General features: G+C 40.6%; 1 protein-coding gene across 2 annotated transcripts in view; it reads left to right on the top strand.

The window, feature by feature from the left end:
- LOC120447468 (serine-rich adhesin for platelets) overlaps positions 1-21,952 on the top strand; it is a 113,921-nt gene that overhangs the window by 22,116 nt on the left and 69,853 nt on the right. The window lies entirely within an intron of this gene.

Raw genomic sequence — 21,952 nt, 5'->3', positions numbered from 1 at the left:
ACGACTTTTTGTCCTTGGGCCTTCATAGTTGTTTACTGAGTTGATTTTTCGTTGCAACCAAAACCCGTCGACGCACGCAATTATCAGCCACCAAATGAGTTTTGCAGCCATCGCACTGGTGGTCAGTTTAGAAACTCTGGACCCTCTGGTAACTTGTCACATTGACCACAATTTTAGCTTCCTCTAGCCGCCGGCCACGCCCCTTCGGTCCGCTAAACTCCCTTTTTGGGCCATTGCGTATGCAAAACGGCCACTAATGGACTTTATGGCAGAGTTTTGTTTGGTCGGTTTCGGTTTTTATATTTTCTGCGCGGGGGCGTTTAATGGCACCCTTCCAAGTGTGGTGATAATGTTGGTTTTTTGGACAGTGTTTTTATTGAGGAGATTATGCCATGTACCATAAATTGAGTTTATCTTCCAATTTGCTACTTGATGGCGTTTAATTAGATTAAACTTAATGGAGATGGAGAACGTGGGATGTGAAGGGGCTAATTTATATTTCCAATTGGATTGCTATCTTGGTCATAATTAAAGCTTATGTTTTTATGCTAAAGAATGCTATATTTTTAATGTTTTTCACCACTTGGTAAAGTCATTTACTTATATTTATTAAAACCACTGGATTTTGGGAACTGATTCATTGCATATTTATTTTGATGGCTTTCAAATAATAAACAGTAAACGATCAAAAGCGTAGGCAAACAATTTTTAATTTCAATGATCAACAAAAATGCGCCGCTGGCAATTTCATACGTCCAAAAACCCAAATTCTGAGAGTTAATAAAACGAATATTTTATTGCACCTTTGGTCATTTTGGCCAGGCATAATTGTTTGGCTTAAATATTTCATGTGGATTGGATTTGGATCCCATGCGCTTATAATGGAAAATTTGCATTTCATTTATGGGAAAAATCGAAGCGCTTAAGGGCAGGCAAAAACTGGTCATCCAGTTGCGGGCTGTGAGAAATATTGGGGAAATGTTTTAATTAAACAAAAAGCAGGCAAATATTGGCACCACTGTCATTCCCCACCAATCCGCTCACAGTTCATAGTTTCCTGAGTTTCAAGCACGCGCCAAAATATTTACATACCAAAATGCGTTTGCTGAGTGGCAATGGGTGGCTGGAATTGGGGATTGGGGATTGTGGGTTCGGATCTCTGTATTCGGGGTGTGAAATAATAATGAAATTTGCCTGGACAACCGCATCACATTTGCATATGCCAGGAACAGTGGGGACTAAGGCATTTTTATGCCTTATAGGAAATGTAAGTTAAAGTGTATTTATGTATATTTCTGGGAACAATAGATTCTTTTTAACAACCTCGCCATCTCGTATTTCTATTGCTTACTAAGAAAAATGTTGAGCTAACAATTTATAAAAGTATATATATATTTATATATAAATAAGATATAATTAGTTTTTCCTTATTTCTAAATACACTTTATAGAACCCCATGGTAGCGCAATCAGATTTTTGTTTTTGAATATCCCCATCCGATTCCCTTCACCTCAGCGTCATTGCCTTTAGTGTTGTTTTTACTTGCCGCCTGATAAAACTTAACAAATAATGTTTTTTTCGTTGCTATTTTCGGTGTTTCGGAATCTCTCTGCACACGTAAAAAATATTATTTTTTGTCTCTGACTGGCGACTATTATTTTATGTGGCAGCGCAAATTTGCAATTAAATCTGCACGAAAATATGCAAGATTTTTTGATTCCATTATTGCGAGTGCGCTGTGTTATTTGTACCTTGAATGATTTTTCTGGAATTTCATGGACGTCATAAAAGGAAATTGTGTGGTTTTTTGCGCCACTATGAGTTTCATAATTATTATTGCTGGCAGCGAAGCATTTGCTGTGACCGTGGATCGTTAATTCTCGGACAATTGCATTGATAAGACCTTTTGAACATTCGCTGTGGATAGGAACTTATCTGTGGGCGATTTGCCCGCGTTTATGATGACCATATGGCTAAAGCTCTCAGCGAGATTGTAAATATTGCTTTGCACCAACTAAATATCATTCTGGTCGAAAAGGGTGGTCCTCTATCTATATCTCTATATATATGCCCGGTATATCACACAGTTTTTCGCCAGTTGGGAATTGAATTGAATTTGAGTCAGCGCCTGGACTCAAACTTGAGGCTGACTGACATTGCAGCTCAGCACCATATCTTCGACGAAATTGCTTTTGGGCCCTCGACCACTTGGCCAATTGACAGCTTTCAGCTTTTGGCTTATGAACATTCATGGAATTGGCTTACGGCAGCTGTGCTCGTGCTGGTGACAGTATATAACGTGTGTGCATATACTGTATTCTCAATGGGAGATTCGAGTTTTTTTTACTCACTTTGCAATTAATAAAAAGCAATGGTTTTTGGGCTACCTTTTTTTGTATATTAATTATGCCAATTTAATGATAATGCCCATACACTCAAGTTTTATCTTCATACATTGCTCACAGATTACACATTATAGCCCTCTTAACTAAAGCTCATATTCCTCATATTCATAATATGTTTTACACTTGTTTATAGAACTCTTGACATTGTTTAATATAAGCTTTATTGTTTCTTGTTTACTTTGTAGTGCTAGCTTAGTGTGTAGAACTGTTATGCAACTTTTCTCAAGTTGTCTAGTGTTTTGCACAGCTTGTTGATTTGGCTGTCTGGTCAGTTCATTTGGGCACAAGTATTTTCGACATTTACAGGTCGAACACCCAGGAAGTCCGAACCTTTTTGCCTCCCGAGCCAACAAACAAATTTGACCCCTTTCAATACTCGACTTTTGGCTGTGTGTGTCACGAATGTTGCGCAAAATTTATCGCTTTGTGAATTTCAAATTAATTTGAAATTAATTTTCAATTTCGATTTTCACTGCAGCTCGGTTGAATGGGTTGCTCCTTTTGTTGGCTCTGTGCAGTTCTCCTGATGTAATTACACGCTGTCCTATTTGTTGCTATTGCTGTTGCTGTCATTGTTGTTGTTGTTGTTGTCATTGGCGCCTCGGGGTCCTTTGATTAGATTTTGTAGCTAATTTTATTGTGGTGCGGCTCTGTGGTTTATTCAATTGTTTTGTTGCTTTGTTGCCCATGTGAAAAGTGTTCGGATGCAGCTGCGGAAACCCAAATCCAAATCCAAATCGAATCCAATGTAAACTTCTGTTTAGTCTGCCGTATTGTGTTCATTTATTCATTCGATTTGTTTTCCCTCCTGCTGGGGATTTATCTTTATATATGTATATATTATACTCTATATGCTTCGATTTTCAGTTGGGTCTTCTCTGTTTGTTTTCCTTTGCCTCAAAAGTGCAACTCAATGTTGACCAAGTACTTGAATGCTTTTTGCTCTCCTTTCGCTGCTTCTATAGAAATATTTATATATATGCTTGCGACTTTTGGTATTCGAAGCTCTTGCGATGATAAATGGAAAAGTGAAATGTCAAGGATTGGAGACTGGGTTCATATTTCCAGAGTAAGGGAAATTGCAGTAAGAGGAGCTGCAGTCCAGAGCTCATTCAATCATCCCATTCATTCGGTCAATCATGGTTGGGTCTTTTTGACTTTCAGCTGCTCAACATTATTTTGCCATATTTATAGGGCAGCCACTTTGAACCCCCTGTGGTTTTTCATGGTTTTCCATGAACTGTCAAATTAAACGCCATTTAACAGCAATCACATTGCATCCTTTCGATATTTAGCAGCATTTTGTGGTTGCAGCTTTTTAGCGTTTTGTGGTTTTGACAAACGTTTTCCAATGGCAATTGTTAGGTTTTTTTGGTTAAAAATTTAATGAACGGTATTGAATAGCAAATTTAGAGTGTTGAAATTTGTTATGCAGTAATGAAATTAAATATAGATGTATTTGAAAATAGGCTGCCTCTTTATTAATTTGGTTTGTTTTGATTGTTTAGAATACAGATTCTATCACACTGAAAACGACTTTGTCTAAGTGCAACTCCCGATCTCAGTTCCCAGGCATTATCATTTTGTGCGACTAAGCTCATTAACGGATCCACCGAAAAGAGTTGGACTTTTGGCCGCCTTATGGGGTTAACCCCATTCGCAGGAGCCTAATCAGCTGTCAGGTGAGGTGTTCAGGTGGGAAAGGAGGTGCCAGGTGAAAGAAGGTGTCAACTGCGCCTGCTGCACTTTCAAATCCAATTAAGAGTGTGAACTTGCCGGCTCTTGGAAATTAACAGTCAGATAGTCGGGGCACAAACAAAGTGACATTGTCACATTAAATGCGAAATGTGCAACAGTAGCTACTGCAGATAAGGGGCGAAAGAAGTCGTTGGAGGTGTAGCCCAAAAAAAAAAAAAAGAAAAAACAGAAACAAAAACAAAAACAGAACTCGCAGGAGCCAAGCCCAGCTGCACTTTTGTGTCAGAAAGCTGACTGCAGCCAAGTACATATAGAGAACCCAACGAGCCCCAGCCCACCTCAAGCCTCATTACAGCTCCTTTCTGCGACACTCGAAAACGAATACCCTAGAAATGGTTAGAGTATTGATTATAGAAACCCGACTTACGGAAGTTAAGGAGCTCATAAAAGTCGATTTGGTTAAAGCGAGCCATTAAACAAATTGCTTCTCTTAGCATTTGGATATTCTTCAGTGCTAAATCCTTACCATGTATACTTGCAAGACTTTTAATAAACACTAAAAATACTTTTTAAAATATTTTTAAATATTGAGTTCTTGCTAAATGGATATGTTATCTAAATATTTCTCTAACTGCATCTGGAAAGCCTGACAGCTTGCTGTGCAGCCTGCGCTGCCTGCAATTATCACATTTCCAAATGGTCACGGACCACGAAATCTCGAGTTCAGATATGAGGCGACCCCGATCCCTCCAGTTGCTCTACGACTTCATAAGTTGAAGCCCAAAGGCAGCTCCACTCTCCACTCTGCACTCCAGAGGTTCCACCAGAGGTTCTCCCATCCAATCCCAGTTCGCCCGTGTGTGTGTCATAATTCTCGCCAGCTTGACATTTATGATGTGATCGCGGTCATGTGATTTTTCCAACCGAACCGATTTCGCAGACCGATAAAACAATGGCAATGAAGTCATGATGTCTCTGCAAACAGGAGAATTCTGGTCATGGTGCGAAAAGCTAGTAATTACCTTTGCTCTTACTTGAGTCTTCAGTTTTACTCACTTCTTAAGAGGTGTACATACTTTTCCTACTTTTATATAAACCTTAAAAAAATGATTGTTAGGTTTAGAGATTCAAAACATTTTCCAGCCATTTAGATAAATGGTTTTTTTTTACACATCTGGTTACTACCTTTTCATCTAAATAGCAGTTGAATGATAATTCGAATGAATATGAATACCCGATTGTGGTGTAGAGCACAAAAGTTAAAGCGCAGTGTCCAATAAAAGGAAATATAGCTTAAGGACTTTAAAACCATTTGGCCGTAACACAGCCGTAAAAATAAAGACAATAAACGCTTTTAAAGTCGTATGCAAAGGCATCTTAGAGCCGAGTGATTTACGGTCAGCATTCGCGGGTCCAAAACCTATTCAATTACACAGTGGAAAGCCAAAGGATTTTTAGGGCCATCGCCTCATCATTCTAATTATACGATCAGTGCGAACATTAAGGCACTATTTCCAATGCGAAAATATTTCTATTGAAAGCGAACCCCTTTTGCGGCTAATACCTAGCTAATAAAGCTAGCAAACTATAATCATAAAACACGAAACTCAATTACCACGTTTGTTGCTCAAGGCCACAAATAACCGATGTTACGATGCGTCAACATTTTCTCCACCCGAATCCCAACTTCCAGGATGCTCCCTGATCCGAGAAGTATTCATAGGTATTTTCGAGGGCTAAAAGGGGGGCAGTGGCAGGTCCAGTTGTCTGCGGGCCAGTGATTCATTGCTTTATTACCCCTAAAATGAGGCCCTCTTCTTTTCACCCATTCTCCGCTTGCATAATTATGCGCGGCAATGTCTGTCGGCAAAAGTCTTCCTCATGCCGTCTGTCAAAATACAAAAAAACCAAAAAATTAAAAAAAAATAAGAGGACAATCATAAGTATCAAAGTAGAAATACTAAACAGTCATAACTATAGAAGTAGAAATATTATACAGTTTCAGCTTTTCCTATTTTAAACGATATTTTAAATATTAAAGAGTGCAAAAACCTAGTAGCAAAGCAGCTGTCATATACCATTCGCCAATGGGAGTTCATGTCAATAAACTTTTTTTTGTTATGTGAGTATTCTTTCATTCGGAAGAATTTTTAAAAAATTATAACAGTTTGTATATTGTCTTACCCGACTTCCCAGATGTGTGAACACAACGCAACATTCTTTAAAATGCAACTACATCTTTCTTTTTATAATTTTGATACAGGTGCTTAGTCTCCAGTCTGCCGTTTATATATGTACATACTTGCAAACCGTTATATCTTTTAAAGGTAGACCTAAGTCAAATTATTTTATTAAAATACCAATATTCTTTTAATATTTATTTTTTATTTTTTGAAATTTCTCCGAGTGCAGTCTGATCCGGCGGCTTTTCTCAAACATTCATAAAAAACGTCTGGAACTTCAGGCTTCGAGACCTGGGGGAATCCTCCACGCCTGGCGGCCCTTTCCTCTGGGCATTTAATTCTCTTTTTTAGTGCTAGTCCGTCTTGTCAGCAGGATTAAGCAATTTTCAGCTTGGCTTGCGCTTTTTTCCTCTTCCCGTTTTCTGCAACTCCTACTATTTCCTTCAGTCCCGATGACGGGCGAGAAAAAGTTACAAAAAAAGGAGTGGGCTGTGGAACAGCCTCTAAAAATTTGCGATGCGTTAAATTTCGTTAATTTAAGTTGTGAGAATTTGCCGAAACAGAGAGAGGGCCAATAAAAGTCGCAGGTGTAAATGTGCGTAACGAGTTGTAATTCTAATGGGAAAAATTGTATTTTTTGCATAGGATTCACCTTAGAATTATCATATTAAGATTTTGGTAAACGCGATCTGAATTAGTTACGCATATGGACGGTAAGCAACTCCTTCATGGACCGCAAAACAATACGAAATCAATGCCTTCGTCTTCTCACCAATTACCTGCGGTTTCCTTCATTCGACAAACACTCGGGGGAGAAACTTAAATTCGGTCTGTGGTCGGTTGTCCTGAGTCCTGGAAACGATTCCTGTAGCCGCAGACTGGGCGTTAATATTGAATATAATTTGCGGCGAATTATTCATGAGTTGGCGTTTCAATTCTTGCGGCAATTACCCAACTCGTATGCCATGGGCCTGTAGAATCCGAGCTCTGTCTTTCACTTTCAGGGACTTTTGGGAAGAGTGGTGCCAACTGAAAATCGCGGAATCGGGTTAAACCGCAGCGTTGAAAAGGACAGTGAGGCATATGCAACGAATCTGGAGTTCCGAACTGCGAGCAGTCATAACTGAGATGGCACTGAAACAAATATGGTATATATTTATGAGGCAAAAATCTGCGCACTTAAGTAAGAATGTAACATACATGAATGCAACTGCAAAATCCTATGTTTGAAGGCCACTATCGCTATAACTAATTATATTCACTGACTTTATTATGGTTTAGTTAATTTTCAATAGGTTTTTGGGTGTGTCAAGCTAATAAATATGATTCTGTATTTGGTTTTCTCCGTTGGTTTCGATTGGCTTCGATTGCAAACGATATTTACTCGCTGCTGTTTTTGTTGCTGTTGTCACATCCTGCGTCGGCAATTCCCAGGACACCAGCAAAATAGGCGGTAGGGGGCGTGGCCGGGGTCAGAGGCAGGGTTCAGAGGAAGGGTTCAGAGACAGGGACAGAGGCAACCTATTGACATTGACAGTTATAGCCGGGAGTGTATTTATACAACAGCGCAGATATGTGGACCAGAAGTCAGACGTTGGCGCGAGTTGGCTGGTTTGGTGCAAAGTGGTTACCACTGCTGCCTCCATTCCGATTTAGCCCCCTTTCGGGGCAGAATTGTCATCGCTGCTGTTGTCATGGCCAGAATTGTGCATGAGTGCCCTGGCCCATCTGCGAACTGTGAATTGGGCCGCTCTTCGCATCGCGGTTGGTTGGGTTAAGTGGGTTAAGCACGTTAAGAGCAGCACTCCCCTGGCAGGCTCTTTAAAGGGTGTTAAATAGTTTGTACTCTGTGGAAGGATGTTAGATATCACTTCGTTACCTTGCAAAAGTCTGAACGCTGCCTCTAAAATTCAAATTCGTTTAATACTTATCCCTTTAGCTAGGTGTTCTGTCTATACATTACATTACAATAAACACCTGTTTAAAAACTTGTTTTATTTAAATTCTCTTAACCATAAGGCCCCCGTTTCCCCCCAGTTAAGTAGCCATTGCTGCCCCCACATAACCTCCAGAAATATTCAATCCCCGCCGTCCGATGCCGCTAATCGATTGAGGCCTTTTGCGAACAGCATCCCGACCAAGTATCATTACCCACAGCATACCAACAGGCTGCCCCACCGCAGACACGCCAGACATCTCGTAGCCCCCCGTTTGGAGGCCCCCCCTTTTGTGGAACTAAGGAATTAACCAAAAACAATTTTCCACTCAGGCGGAGGCAGGCAGCCAGCTGGAAAAATGCCCGAACAGAACAGAACGACACGACACCAAACGAAACGCCAGAGCCGCATCATAATGGCCCAGAGCAAAGACGCATCTCTGGGATGCAAATGTATCTATTAAACAGAAATCAGGCGGAGGGCCCGCAGCCACCAGGAACATCAACCGAAACAGATACAGATACAGATACAGATACAGATACATTTACAGAAACAGAAACAGAAACTGAAAACGGGCAGCAGCAAGCAACGAGCCGGGCTAAGCACTTCACACCAAAGTGTCAATTGCATTTTTGTGGTTGGTCGCCCATGGACGCCATGAAAGCCATGAAAGCCATGAACAGGGCCTTCGAGCACTTAATGCAACAATAAAACAATCAAAGTGTCTAGAAAATCGATGGAAATCAACGCAGCCATAGCCTTTCTATGCATCCACTTCCAAGTAGCCATAGCTCGGCCACTTTGGCCAGTCAGTCGGCCGGCAGCAAATGGAAATTCGATGTGAAGTGTGCGTATCAGCGACTGTCGCACTGCAGTGCATCCCAGATCCAAGACTCCCGACTCCAGGCTCCAGATCCGAGGGACAGGAACAGATACGGGAACAGGGACCGGGACGGAAGACCGAAGACTGAAGACCAAAGCCAAAGACCCAAGACCACACACTTGATTGTCAGAGGGGAGCTCTGGAGCTCCACAATTCGGTTGGATCCTGCGGCACTTGACGGCCCAGTTGGCGATGGGAACGTGCCACCGAAAAATTTCAAAACTATCGTGGAAAAATGTACTTTTACTAATATTATATATAGGAGCAAACTGAAAAGTTCTTGCAAAGCTGAATTAAACTATTTCTAATAAGAAATATCTGAGGTACAAACTTAAAGCGGAAAAGGTTTCTAAAAGTAAGAAACGCTGCTGAATATATGGTCATAAAACGTGCGGTTGTTTAATAAAGTAGAATTTGCTTTAATTTGCTATAAAGCAAGATTTAATGTGTTTTAAAAATTAAAAAATTCTTTATGCTTGAGTGACGCAATGTTTGAGAACGGAAAACGAAGCAAAGTTTTGAGTAAACATTTTAGAAGATTACTTTTAGTTTTACAACCTTGTACGCTATCATCCCTAGGGCTGATTAAACAGTTTCCCTTGGGGCAACAAAGTAGCATGTAGATGGGATGACTGCGAGGCAGAGGCACTCGGAAAGACCTTTTCACACCTCCCACACCCACTTGTGCCACCGACTTGGCTTAGTGTCAAGTGGTTGCAAGTGGCCCCGGCTCCTGAGTACCGACTCCACTCTCCACTATCCCGTGGGTGTTAATTACTCATGTCCCTGCCTCAAAACCTTCGCCATGCCCATCGCCATCATCATCTGCATCAGCAGAACTTTGTGTCAACTCGAGTCCAGGTTGAATCTCGGTGAATTTTTTCATACCCTGTCCTTGCAGAAGATACAGAAGGGTATATTCAAACTTTTGATAAGTCGTCATTCAACAGATAGTTTCCCACTGAAAGTTCAACCAATTATCCATTACGTTTTGGGTTGAATGTTCATGTTTTTTGGAACAGTAAGATTTTCGTGAACATCTATTAGAATTTATATATGAAATCAAGCTGATACCGGGTATCCCAAAGTAGAGCTGCTCTGCCAAACTGTCGCTTCTTGTTTGCGCTCACTTTGGTTTTTAGCAAGGAAGTGCAATCAACTCTGCCGCTGCCATCGACCATCGCCTGGCTATAAAAGTTGCGCCACGGACAGTTTGAACAGACATTTTGGACAGTTTCGGACATTTGGAACAAGTTGAGGAGAGCGGTTCAAGGAGACCGCTCGGCCACTTGAAGGCCCGCATCCTCCGTGATCCGATGGGATTGGACTGGGGACACAGTTAAGGGACATCAAACAAAAGTTGAAGGGATTTGCGACCCGAAAATGGCAATGGCAATGCCTCTTGCTTCTCCCTGTTCCCTGCTCCATGTTCCATGTTCCCTGCTCCATCGCCTATTTGACTTGGGGACTGGGGGCTTTGGGATGGGGTTCAGTTTCGTTTTCGGCATTTTCGCTTTTTGATCATTTTTCAAATGCAGGTAGAGTCGGGAGACAGTTCGTGTCTTGGTGTCTTTTGGTTGGCGGCAGCGGGAAGTGCTTCTTGGCTGCATGACAAATTATTTGTTACGTTCTTTTTTCGGTTAATTTATGGTGTAAGATGTTGGCCTGCAGCGGTTTTGCACAGTCGTCTTTGCTTCGTAGAATTTTTGCTGATGCTTGTCTAGCATAATTTAAGCTAACAATGTTTAGATATATATCAGTGCTTTAAAATAGCAGCAATAAAATAATATGATTTAAATTGAATGTACTTAAAGAACACTATAGTGTTAGCACCTAATATTGTCAATGTTCATGGGATCGAGTTCGTAGCAGTTCTGTTCTTTGATATCAATAACAAAATGATAATGCTTATTGAACTAATTTCCTGCTTCGGCCAATCGAATCGTACGCTATTCGCCACATTTCCGTGTTTTTCCTAACCCCCAAAGCGATGTCACAGCCAGACAGAGATGGGCTCTAAGTGACCCACGCCGGACACTTTTCCAGCCAGGAAATTGCCACTCAAAACGCCACGCGTTTACTTCCGTCAGCCCATGAACATGGCGAACAAACTAATCAGAACCCACGATATAGTAATGCAAATGTAACTGGGGATCGGGAGTCGGGAATCAGGGGGATGGAAACGAGCAGAGCAGGTGGGATGGCTGCAGAGTTGGAAGTCCGAGATGGAAATGGGGGCTGGGGATTCGGTCTCTAATAGACCATGGTCCGAACATCATTTCGCTTTCAGCGGCTCGCCGCAGCCGCAGCCGCAGCCACACCACAGAAATTGAAATGAAAATTGCAAAAATCTTAGCAGCCGGAGGAAAAACGTCAGCCAAGGCAGCAGCTAAACAACTTCATCTGTCCGGGAATTCAAAATGAATTTCTCCAGGGCGGAAGAACAGAACCAAAGTGGAGATTCTCGAGGTTCTCGAAGAGAAGGCAACGGAGCGAGCCCAAGATTGACACAAACCAATTAACATTTGTTCCTTTTATTTCTGGTCTTTGGTCTCTGAATTTATCGCACGTTTGACTGCGTTTACCAGTCAGATCTGTCCGACTTGAACCACGTTTTGCGCTTTACAACTGCTCAGGGTCCCTGCGTTTTCCCTTCTGTCTTCCTGTCTGCAAGATTGTTGCGCTGGGTGACTCCCTCCTAAGACCGATCTCTCGGCTCTCGGCTCTCGGCTCTTGGCTCGGACTAATCCATTTATCTATGCCCATAACTCTTAAAATAGCCTGGAAAATTTGCGCCACAATTCTGCGGCCGGTACTGGGACCGAGACCAAATACCGAAAGACGTTTAAAATGCACTAATTACCCATGAGGTTTCTTCAGTTTCTCCTCCTTTCTCACTAGTACTTTTATTTTCTTCTTTTTCGGTGCAGTTCTTTTTTCTTATGTTTTTCTTATGCAGATTACAGAGCTCTCGGGGCCGACACTTGGCTGTCCATTTGGAAATTTAACGCGCTTATCTGAGCCCGACTGCCAAGACATTCTGGCGATAGGATAGGCAAAGGGGCAGCCAAGGGGCTCCTCTGAGAAATCGAGCGTAAGGCAGGCAGCTCGGTAGATAACCAACATCGGGCTAATTAAAATTATAAGAAAGAGAAAAAGAAAAATGCAACTAGAAATGAAAATGAAAAGGCACTGAATGGATCAAGAACTATGCTAGGGTTTTGTCCAAGAATGTTAAGTAGACAAAATGGGATTCGGACATAATGAGTGAGGGAAAAGCTAAGAAGACTTAAGTCCGCGGGATGACAAAAATATCCCCCTGAAAGAATGCTGAGCAAATTACTCAAAGAAAATAAGGAGCTAACAATTTGATTACAGACTGTAAATATATTAAAGACAAGAGTTAAAAATCGGATCATTAAAATATAACACTTAAAGCATTTGTAGTTGCCTAAGCAGCTTCAATATTTTATTTGTATTTATATATTCTAATTGTTAATATTATTTAACGTTCATTTATTTTTTATTTTCAGGTAAGAGACCAAAACTATTTAATTGAATTCTTGTTTGCCAAATTTCCATTTCACACTAAGGTAAATATTACACTTTTATGGAATTTATTGATCATTCCTTAAATAATTCATTTCAAAAACCATTTGAATTTGTGCACATATTGCACAGAAAAACCACAAACATTTAAACTGACTCAATTGAAGAGCGACATAGAAACACTGAATTGAATTTATTTGCATTAAAGACAATTTACTAGATTCGGAAATGTTTGTTCTCTTATTTTTGCCCACATGAATGCATAACTGAATAATTTCATTAAGGCAAATGGCACTTATTGTAAAACACAATCAGGAGCAAGAAAAAAGTTGCTATCTCTACTTTGGCCACTTGTAAATTATGCAAAAAGGTCTTCATTGAAATTGCAAGCAGCTGCTCCTGCCACTGTTGCAATTTTGCCCCACTTTCCACTTTCCGCCTTTTATCCTGCCCTTTGGAGGATGTTCCTTGGACCCAGCCCATCCCATTTAATTAGCCATTAAGTTTTATTGCGCGCAATTTTGTTTAATTTGCTTTAAATACAGCAAAAAGGATAGCAAAAGGCACTGCCAAAGGAGCTTGGTCGGCGGAAAATGGTAGTTACTACTTGGGTGGGCGGATCCAGTGGAAAAAATTCAACAAAAAAAAAAGAGCGTAACAGATAGAAAAACTGGGTAAAATGTGGAACTTCATGTTGAACTACTTAGAGTGGACCATTATTGCTTCTTCTTCGGCTTTGGCTGCGGCAATTGAAATGAAATTTTCTCCCTTTTTTCTGATGGCTAAATATTTGCTCTGCTGAGAGGGGGGAAATGTAAAGTGGCTTTTGCAGACGAGAGTAGATGACTTCGGGATCAGTTGCCAATTGCAATAATAAACCGAATGAGAACGGATTTAACTTAAACAACCTTTTGACTCTCCCTGATTTTTTCTATTTCATTCGGTTCAATAACTTCAATATATACCCATGCACTTATAATATATAAAATGTATTTTATTATTCTGTATCTGCAATGAGTTTCGTGGTACCTTTCACTTCCTTACCTTGTACCTCATTCTGTTTAATTTATATATAATTTATTTAATAAGAGAACAGCATGAATAAAATTAAAATCCTTCTCTCTTCTTTGGTTCTATTCACTTCTTGCTCTGAATTGCAATGTCCTTTGGCACATTTGAGTTGAGGCAATTTTCCCATTTCTTTTTCCAACCTCACTGCTTAGTTTTTTATTTGTTTGACTGCTGCACTTCCTGCTCCTTGCTGGCCATTTTTACAGCCTTCCTACTAACTTGGACTTGTTTCTTTGCATTTAGCATAGAAATAGCCCCTTAACCAAGTAAACTTCTGTCATTTCGTTAGGCGTCATCAGCATATGCAATTTTCCGCTGCAATTGTCTGAGTCGAGTTCAGTCCTTTTCTTTTTCTGCTCCTCTTATTTCCTACTGCCCTTGTAGTATTTCTTTTTTTCGGTGCGCAGCATAAACTTTTATACTCAAATTTCATTTTATCGCTTATTGGATACCCAATTTTCCTCCCTCACATTGCCAGCTTAGTTTTTTGTGTTTGCAAGTTAAAAATATATTGATTAGGGAAATTTTTTAACTTTTACTTCTTATTTTGCCTTGCAATTTGTAGTCGTATAGTTTCGTTGTTGCTGATGCTTAGAGTTTTTAAAGTTATTAGTATGAAAGTAAAGAATACGATTTAAAGTTAATATAGAGTTTATAGTAACAGCTTTTTCCATATAAAATGGTATTCATCTGTTTTCTTTGCATTTAGCCAAAAATGACTCATTTAGAGAGACTTCCCAAAATTATTCCACTCCCCGCTTCATATCCATTTGTGTTCTCAGGACCATTCTGGCATCTTGGCCAAGTTAAGTTCGGATCCAGAGATGGGTTCAAAATACGGGGAGCGGCACTTAAAATTCAAGTTCAATAGTCGCTGAAGGGACGACATGACGGCGACGGACGTGTCTGCGCAGCATGTGGCGCGTTCTAAGAACTTTGCAACAGTTTGCCGACTTCTGCAGGAGCTGCAGGAGTTGTGACGTTGCCATTCGGTAATACCTTTCTAGAAGGTATCATCGATTCGCAATTTTTTAAAACCAAAAAAAATCTTGTGCTTGTATACTGTTTGCTAGTAGACCCCAAGCTTACCCAAGTAAATATTAGTACTTAAGATGCTTCTGTAAGATTTAAAAAATGTAATTTAAGGTGCGTAAATAATTTGTATTCCCCCTTTTTTTCGGAAAATCAAACCCTTTAAAAGGGTATCCACATTTTGGATTCTAAAGTCTAGAGAGACTCTCCTGTTGTTGTTGCTGCTGGCCACCTTGGCACGAATGTCAACTGCACGAAAATGTAGCTGCAACATAGTCGTTGTTGTTGCAGCTACTGGTGCTGGTGCTGCTGCTGCTGTTGCCTGCTGCCTGCTGCTTTGGGCCCATTCTCCTGCCGCTTCTGTTTTTTTGTTCTATTGATCGTTAGGCGGCTGCATCTGCTGGCCAGTGTGGTTGTTGCTTTTTAGGTCCCTTGTGATAGCATTTTGCTCCTTGGCTTGTCAAAAGACAACCGGCAGCAGTTGCAGCAGTGCAGCAGTGGCAGCAGTGGCAGCGTTTGCTGCAAAGGTTAACAACATTTTCGTTCGTGCCGCATCTTGATGTTGCTTCCTGTTGCATTTGCTGCTGGATTTTGCTGCCACCGCTGCCGTTTGCCTTTTTAATTAGCAACTTTTGGGACTCGCCAGCGTCCCAAAGCGATGCAGCTGCCTCTCTTTTGCCGCAAAAGACTCCTGCTTCTAACTGCATTAAGTATGCAGTTTTTGGTCTTCGGATGGCTGGCTTCTTGTTCTTGCATTTAATTAAATGCTCATAAGCATGTGACCAGAACCCAAAAGGAAACCTTTTTGGCCTTCGGGCCAAACAGAGTCATTGTCTCTGTGGGATCACTTAAGGGAGCTTGCTCAAAATGGAGGATGGATTATGCTTTGCAATTTTACATGGTCACTTTAAGCACCAAAAGAACAACACAGCAATCTGCAATACATCTGGCATTTTTTAGGAGTGTAAAAGGATAGAGGACCAACTTTAAACACTATATTAAGTAGGCAATAAATGTAATATTTAGCTATTTAAAATCTATTAAGATTTAAGGTTCTTATACTCATGTTATCATCCTTATACAGTAAACACAATGACTCTCAAACCAGCAAGACAGTTTGGCAGCCGCGTCGTGCAATTGTCACATCAAATGGCGATCGGAGCCAGAACAGAACTATTTAATGTCACTTTGGCACTTCCTTAAAAGTCGAAAGATCTGCCGTTTCTTGTCGCTTCATCGCCGACAAAAATATTTTCGCCTCGTTTGGTCTGTTGCTCCTGCTGCTGCTGCTTCTTCTAGACTTTTTTTTGTGAGCTAAGAATTTCTAATTAGTGGCGCCATATTGTTGCAGGAGCCAATACATTGCCAATGCCCCAACCCCGCCCCCTGCACAACAAATGGGCAGCAATCACAGGTTTCCCTAACTGTTTAGTTCCCGACGCACAGTGGTACCAACTCAAGGGATCACCTATTATGTATGCCACATAGAAGATGGGTCTTCTGAAGCTACTTTATTTTGTATCAGCCGTGGGAATAGTATACAAAATGGCAACCATATACTTTAAAACTTAAGAACAAGTCCATTAAACGATGACATTCATGTTTGAACATAACTCAGGACATCTACATAAATATGTATATAAACATTTAGCAGTGTGAATATTTCAAATTAAATTTGTAGCATACTTATATGGATAATACTAGAAATTAGGAATGTTAAAATTAATGAAAAAAATTATATATATTTTTTGGGAGTAGTAATTGAGTATTAACATTTTTAGTAAAATCCTTATTTTGTTCATTCATTCTTAAGGGAATATTTTTTCTTAAGGGACTTAAAAGCGGAATCTATGATTTTTGGCGAAAATATACAGTCAAGTTCTTGAGTGATTTTTATTAACTTTTAAAAGTCACTGCTCCACTGTGCACAACCTATGGCTGCCTTTGCCGTCGAAGACTTGTTTGCTGCCTTAATTCGACGCAAATAATTTGCAGAGAGGGGGGAGACGATGGGGCTCCAGTTGGACGCACTCCTTTGGCCCGTTTGTCTGAAATTTGCTAATTACGTTAAGCATTCGACGTGACACGCCTCCCCCCGTTACGCGCTTCGCCTCCCTGCAGTGGAAATCAGTTATTTTGGTGTTAATCACATGGCAGTTTGTTTTCAAAGTTGCTGTGTGAAGTTTACTGTTGTTTATAGGTAAGACAAAGGCTGTAAAACGCAAGGATCGTAATGAAGTGCAAACGTGTAGGAGATGTACCTATAAATAATGAGCTAATGGGTTTTTTTTTGTATAGTAATGGGTATAGTTCTATAACAAATATTTGCGTAATTACATTATGCGTCATTGCTTCATATTGACATAATAAATTGAAAACTTTCTCATGTTTAGTATAATTTATGTTTCCTCAACTCCCACATTTTTATGGCTTTCTGTTCGCTGAAATCATTTTTCTATGGCCCAAGCAATCGAGTGGCCCAAATCATTTTTGGCAATCAACATTTTTATGAACTTTTCGTTTTGTGAGCCTTCTTGGGTTCGCTTCTCCCTTGGCCACAGTCACAGCCACAGCCACTCAAAGTCTCAGCTCATAAATCTCGCGTGCTGCAAATCTCTCATTTCATTTGACTTCGTTTTGTATATAAAGCTATAAAGACAGCGCCCGATATCCAGGCGACCCTTCGTCCTTCCCGTCGTCCCAAGTTCCTTTGTGTAGTTGTTTTTTGCTATCAACTGGCGCAGATCGAAAGGAGGAAGAAAACCTTTTGCATTTCGAAGTCCGAATCCCTTAGGTCGGAACGAAGTCCACTTCTTCAGCATCTGGGCATCGTCATCATGAGCTGCTTGATGTTTTGACCCTTTTCAAGATGTTGTCTTCATTGCGTGTCTTCTGTTGTCTGGATTAGTCTTGAACTCGACGAAGAAATAAGGAAGGCTTTTTTAGGGAGCCAAAAAATCGCGATAATAATATTTATTTGCTGTTGGTGGTATTGGGCAGAGGGCGCTAAGCGTGCTTCACAATTTATTATTTTCTGGGCCGTTTTGGAGCATGAAAGGCAAACAATCAAGGAGCAATCAGTGGAATCAAACAAAATTAAGAAGAGTGTCCGTTACAATGAGAAAATTGTTTAAAGATTTCATTGAATATTTTATTTAAATTCAATTCCCCACTTTATCCAGCTTTCGAAAAACATTAAATGTTTATCAAATCAAAAGGAAAATGATATCTTTCTTTTTGTCTTCCTTTCTCACTCATTTAGAATGTTCCTGAGCTGCATAAGGCGACATCTTGGGTCTCTCTCGCACCCACGATAAATAGAATACCACGTTGTAATTAACATTACACCCAATTAACATTTTCCGCGGCTGCTAAACTCCTAACTGTTAAACGCTCCACGAATGTTAAAGTCGCAGCTGGTTTGCTTGCAACTGCAGTTGCAATTGCAATTGCAATTGCTAGTTGCAAGTTGCCACCGACAAAGTCAATAAACGCGTTTATTGTCTTAGCCGCTTTGGACCCACTGCCCCCCCTTCCTCCTGCCACCACTTGTTGGCCATCTCCCTTGTGTACATTGTCTGTGTTGGTGCCAAGAAAAATGTTGCTGTCGCGCCAACATTTTGCCATTGTCTCCGTCTCTGTCTGCCCCCTCCCTCCCTCGCCGTACTTCCTCTGTCTCGTTCTTGTGCCAACTTTTGTCCATTTTAAGGCAGCTGGAATGTTGCTTTCTTGTAAATTGTTTAAATAAAATACAAATACAACAACGTCGCGAACAACAGGAACAAGAACAGCTCTATCTTTCTCTGTCTCGCTCCGCAACCTCTGTTGCTATCGCGTGCTCCCTCTTTATCTAGTGTTCTTCTATTTACCTTTGTTGTTCTTATGGCTCTTGGAGCAATCAAACAAAAAGCTAGGGAGCATTATTTGCTTGGCTCCTTATTGGGTTTACTTTTTATCCATACATTTTGAGCCATGTTTCTGGGTGCGGAAATGTTGCACCTGCTGTTAAAAATGTTAACAGCACTGGGGAGCAAAGTTAACAGCGTGGGGCCTGAATCACGGCCAATGTTAACGGGACTGCTGCTGAGCTAAATGCATCCAATTAGAATGATTGAGTTTCTGATCGGAAATTAATACACTTGGGAAATATGAATGATTTACTTTGTTTTGTTAGACAGAATACAAAACATTGCTAATTATTTTTATTGTTATGAAAGCTACAAAAATTTAATGTTGTAATTGCTATATGAAGGAATGCATTTACTGCGACTCCAAAAGGAATCATAAATACCTAATAATGAACTGGTTTATAACAATGTTGCAAAAGGGGAATGGCTAGTGAGATCCCTTATGGGGCACGTGCTGGCCACGAACGGATGGAGAACCCTTCTAATTCGCATTCTCATCTGGTGTGGAGATAAAGTTGCTGCTGCTTTAATTAGAATTCCAAATTCAGTTTCAAAGGAAGTTGGCGCTTGTTCAGACATTATTAATATTTATGGTCTAGTCTGGAGCGATGATGGATCACACGAGCGACGAATGCCTGATGAGCTGCAGTCGCCAATCTCCCCATCTCAACATCTTGCCCTCTCTCTCTCTGTCGGCCCACGATTTGCTGTCTCTTTCTGTTGGCGAGCTTGCCACGTTCCACGCCAAGTGCACGCAATCTGTGAGTTGTCGGAGGTCATTCTCGAGAAGAACATTATCGGAGTCATCTTTCGCTTTTATCTAATGATGATACCCACGACCAGGACGACGATGATCATAATGATGATGATGATGGTTCTCTTTTTCCTCATAAAATCGTAAAATCCTCGCCTTCACGAAGGCTAACCCATAATTTATGTGCCTCAAATTCAATTTTCATTCAGCAAAAATTGCTCAAATATTCCTTGGGTGGTCGGTCCCCCGAAACCGAGGCAAGTTTTTAGCTTGAACCACTGCCAAATGTGGTTCGACCTCTATCCCCATCCCCCCACCCCCTCTTACTGTCTATGTGCAAAAAAGAACTTTGGGTTTGGGCTTGGATTTAGGTTTTATGTTGTTGTTTTGCCGCGTTTCCTGGGAGTTTTTGCCAAATGACTCGTGCGAGGGCATGGATCCTGGGAAGGCTAATATGGCTAGCGCTGAAGATAGTACAGTGAGCTTTAAGTAAAGAAGACCACATAAGGTCAACTAATTGCAAAACGAGTTTATCATTTTGTAAGGGTAAGATCAAGAATATAAATTACCGAAAAATATATATTAAATTTGGTATAGTTATTTGTATCTCTTAAATACATGTATTTAGTATCACTGCTCAGTTTTCACTGTAATCTCCACCGAAAATCTCCAAAAAAGGGCCCACACACGTAGTGAGGATTCCTCTTCCGGCACAGTTAGTCAGTCAGTCTTTCGGTGTGTTGGCAACCCTGTCAGTTTGTGCAACTGCCAGCCGCCAATGGCTCTACATCGCCAGTCAGTCACTCATAAATTAAAACGCCTGGCGCCGTGTTTCTGTCCCTTTATTTTGCGAGTTCCCCTTTTACTTTTTGCAGTGCGTGAATTTCACACCTTTTTGTACCGCTGATGCTTTCATTTTTTCTCCTGCGAGGTGTGGGTGCAGCTAGAAAGGGAGAGGTATAGCGGGCGGAGCAGAAAGTTTCAATAAAACGCAGACGCCAACGGAAGGAGTCCGATGACTAATGCACTGCTCTATGTGGATGCACTAAGAAAAACTAAACACTTTTCACATTTCAAGTTAATTTTACTAATGATTGGAGAAACTGAGTAGCATATGTGCTAAGCAAGAATACATTTGGAATGATAAATATTATATGTAATGTATTTCCTTTAATTTGTTACTACTCTTTTGTTTCAGTGCTCGGTTTCAAGTGCAGTTGTGCTGCGATCTGTTTCCCAGGCTACGCAACTTTGCATTTTTATGTCGCTCGCTTTACGCTTTTTGAGTTTGAGTTTGAGCTCTCAGTTAATGGTCATTTATGTATGTGAGCTCTGGTTTTTGCCTTTTTTTTCAAATCAGTCAAAAAAGTTTTGCTAATGCGAGGGCAGTTCCCGGAATTTTGAGCCGGGGACCAAGCGACACTTGGTCCCAACACCCCCGACTTAGTTCCCCTTTTTAGTTTTCCTTTTTTTAGTTCTGAATTTTGCCTTTTTTTTTTTGTGCTGTTTCAACCAGCATACACTACTCAGGTTTCAGTTTCAGGTTTTTATTATGGCTTGCAATACTTTAGTTTTGTTTTTTGTTATTTGGATTTTAGTTTTTATTTTTTATTATTGTTCTCTATAGCTTTTTGTCTGCCTCGCAGTGCGATGGCTTTGTTGGGCCAAGCACGAACTGCATTTAATGGCATTCGTTGGGACAGAGCCCCTAGATCTGGGCTCGCATTTTCGTTGTAAATGAAGTGTCAAAGACTTTAAATGGCTTTTGATGCTACTGCTGAATGAAGCTGTTTTTCTCGGCTCTCCGCGAACCAATCTCCTTCCCTGGCTGCCCTTTCAAACTCTTTCAGGCTCTTTGGAGCTGCCTTTCATTGTTGGGTTTTCGCATTTAGTAGGAAATGCAATTAGCTTTGGCTTTGCACGAGAGGTTTCCTAGTAATTGTGGACACAAAGTGAAAAAGCGTACAGGGGCGCCACTTTGTCAGGGGAAATGTTTGCTTAACAATTGCAAAAAAAAGAAACCTATTAGCACATGTGAAGTGTTTAACAAAGATTAGTGCGCTAACAGTAAATTATAGTTGTAATTTTATAGTCAATTGTAAAGCGTGAATGATTGCAGAGCGTACAATGGGCATGTCAGTGTAAATTGTGTTTGTTATTCTTATTGATTTATGTACCATAATATATTCTTTAGATTAGTTAAGCAAAGTTATATTAAATATCCACCAGTTTGATCAAATCGCCTTGGGCTGCCATCACAAACTTATCTCATCTGATCACTTCGGATCACTTCACTTTTGCTTGTTTGCCTTTGTTCTGAGTGCTGAATTCTCGTTGCCAAATATTTTGGAGTTAATTCTCCGAGCAAGCTTCCTTGACAGGTTGCTATCCGAGTGACGACTGCTGATGGCTCGTCTCGCATTAAACAATACAAATAATAATAAATACATGAACTGGCGTTGTTGATGTTCTGGTGGCCACTTGAAATCCGCAGCTGTCGCACTTCACTTCACTTTGCAATATGAAAACCTT

Source organism: Drosophila santomea, chromosome 3L (genome assembly GCF_016746245.2).
Source record: "Drosophila santomea strain STO CAGO 1482 chromosome 3L, Prin_Dsan_1.1, whole genome shotgun sequence".
NCBI classification, from domain to species: domain Eukaryota; kingdom Metazoa; phylum Arthropoda; class Insecta; order Diptera; family Drosophilidae; genus Drosophila; species Drosophila santomea.
The sequence above is the reverse complement of the archived record's forward strand: the minus strand, read 5'-3'. Positions and strand labels throughout refer to the sequence as shown.